This window comes from Centruroides sculpturatus, unplaced genomic scaffold, assembly GCF_000671375.1.
Source record: "Centruroides sculpturatus isolate CEXI.00-Female unplaced genomic scaffold, Cexi_2.0 scaffold933, whole genome shotgun sequence".
Taxonomy (NCBI): domain Eukaryota; kingdom Metazoa; phylum Arthropoda; class Arachnida; order Scorpiones; family Buthidae; genus Centruroides; species Centruroides sculpturatus.
Window position 1 is genome coordinate 135996 of NW_019385185.1, and position 2840 is coordinate 138835.

At 31.0% G+C, this 2840-nt stretch overlaps 1 protein-coding gene across 7 annotated transcripts in view; it reads left to right on the forward strand.

Annotated features, from left to right (window-relative positions):
- LOC111635888 (apoptosis-resistant E3 ubiquitin protein ligase 1-like) overlaps positions 1–2840 on the forward strand; it is a 61584-nt gene that overhangs the window by 48695 nt on the left and 10049 nt on the right. The window lies entirely within an intron of this gene.

The window sequence follows — 2840 nt, forward strand, 5'->3', positions numbered from 1 at the left end:
CTGGATGACCTTGAGAACAGCTGGTGTCATATTTCCCGGGACATTCTCATAAACGTCTCGGGAGGAGAAGGGTTTAAAGTAGGGTGACTAGAAACTAAACCTATATTTTTAAATATTTTTAAAAAATTATAATTTTTATTGCGATTTCCGACCCCCCTAATTAATTAAACTTATATATAATAAAATCTATTAATTAAAAAAATTAAAAAACTATCGGAGGTCGTTTTTGTCATCAGAAAGCAGCTTTAAATAACTTTACCGAAGGAAAATCGGTGCACTACAACTTTAGAACGATTAATTAATTTAGATAAAAAACTCCCATTAAAAAAACATTAAAAGGCGATTAAGCCTTAACAAAGGCTCATTAAAGTCGCGATAAAATTTTTTCGCGCGGGCAAAAAATTTGAAAAAATTTGGGGACAAAAAACATTCCAAAAATTCAAAAAAAAAAAAACATTTTTTCAAAAGTGGCCTAAACGACCGTTTTTTACGTAACGCTATAAAACTTGTTCGAGTCACACTCGAGCGCGGGCAGGAAGGGTATTAAAGTATGACAAAAAAATTGTGTATATACGTTGTATATTCTGTCTTCATTCATCTACAAAATCAGCCATTTTCTTTTTTGGAAGTGCAAGCAATGGAAGCAGCAATCAAACTTGTTTGATAGCTGCTTCCTGCTTGCGCATGTAGAAGCGTCATCTAGTGGTCACTGCATGATATGCACATTTGGTTGAACCAATTTGTCCTCTCCCCTTGGAAGTGTGTTCACTGCTGTGTATGATGTACCCTTAGAATGTGTCATAGTTTTTCTGTACTATATCTGTTCAGCAGTTTCAGTGCATTTAGTATTAGCTTATTGCCAATTTTATAGCATGTGGCAATATCAGTATTGATAGACAAGTTTTAATAGATTAATAACAGTAAAATATTTTGTTAGTTATCAGAAAATACATGATCTAATATTTACTCGAATTTTCATTAGACTCTATCCAAGTATTTTATTAATGATGTAATTAGTAAAAAGTAATCATATTCTCTTCCATAATATTTGAGGAATTTTACCCTGTGTATTGACTAGTTCAATGTTGTGTTACAGGGATGTTTTTGTAAATATTTCTAGCATTCTTACTACTTACAAGGAGAACTGGGAGGTTGTCATCACCGATTTCGACGAAATTTTGTGAATGTGTAATATTTACTCATACTTAAACTCTTCCAAAGGTACAGGATCCACTATTCAGGCATTCTTGAGAAAATCAGAAGTAAAGTTTTTCTAGAACTGTTAATACCTCTGCAGAAGTGCCATTCACTTGTTTGTGGCATTGTGTGAAGAGCGTTAAATGTGGGTTTGAATCCAATATGAGAATTTTTTTTTACATTTATAATATAATCGTATTGTTATTAAGTTTATTATGTACAAATTTTTATGCCATTGTTGTAAATAATAAAAATAATAAATTTAAAATTCAATTGAATTTTAAATTTATTATTTTTATTATTTACAACAATGGCATAAAAATTTGTACATAATAAACTTAATAACAATACGATTATATTATAAATGTAAAAAAAAATTCTCATATTGGATTCAAACCCACATTTAACGCTCTTCACACAATGCCACAAACAAGTGAATGGCACTTCTGCAGAGGTATTAACAGTTCTAGAAAAACTTTACTTCTGATTTTCTCAAGAATGCCTGAATAGTGGATCCTGTACCTTTGGAAGAGTTTAAGTATGAGTAAATATTACACATTCACAAAATTTCGTCGAAATCGGTGATGACAACCTCCCAGTTCTCCTTGTAAGTAGTAAGAATGCTAGAAATATTTACAAAAACATCCCTGTAACACAACATTGAACTAGTCAATACACAGGGTAAAATTCCTCAAATATTATGGAAGAGAATATGATTACTTTTTACTAATTACATCATTAATAAAATACTTGGATAGAGTCTAATGAAAATTCGAGTAAATATTAGATCATGTATTTTCTGATAACTAACAAAATATTTTACTGTTATTAATCTATTAAAACTTGTCTATCAATACTGATATTGCCACATGCTATAAAATTGGCAATAAGCTAATACTAAATGCACTGAAACTGCTGAACAGATATAGTACAGAAAAACTATGACACATTCTAAGGGTACATCATACACAGCAGTGAACACACTTCCAAGGGGAGAGGACAAATTGGTTCAACCAAATGTGCATATCATGCAGTGACCACTAGATGACGCTTCTACATGCGCAAGCAGGAAGCAGCTATCAAACAAGTTTGATTGCTGCTTCCATTGCTTGCACTTCCAAAAAAGAAAATGGCTGATTTTGTAGATGAATGAAGACATAATATACAACGTATATACAGAATTTTTTTGTCATACTTTAATACCCTTCCTGCCCGCGCTCGAGTGTGACTCGAACAAGTTTTATAGCGTTACGTAAAAAACGGTCGTTTAGGCCACTTTTGAAAAAATGTTTTTTTTTTTTTTGAATTTTTGGAATGTTTTTTGTCCCCAAATTTTTTCAAATTTTTTGCCCGCGCGAAAAAATTTTATCGCGACTTTAATGAGCCTTTGTTAAGGCTTAATCGCCTTTTAATGTTTTTTTAATGGGAGTTTTTTATCTAAATTAATTAATCGTTCTAAAGTTGTAGTGCACCGATTTTCCTTCGGTAAAGTTATTTAAAGCTGCTTTCTGATGACAAAAACGACCTCCGATAGTTTTTTAATTTTTTTAATTAATAGATTTTATTATATATAAGTTTAATTAATTAGGGGGGTCGGAAATCGCAATAAAAATTATAATTTTTTAAAAATATTTAAAAATATA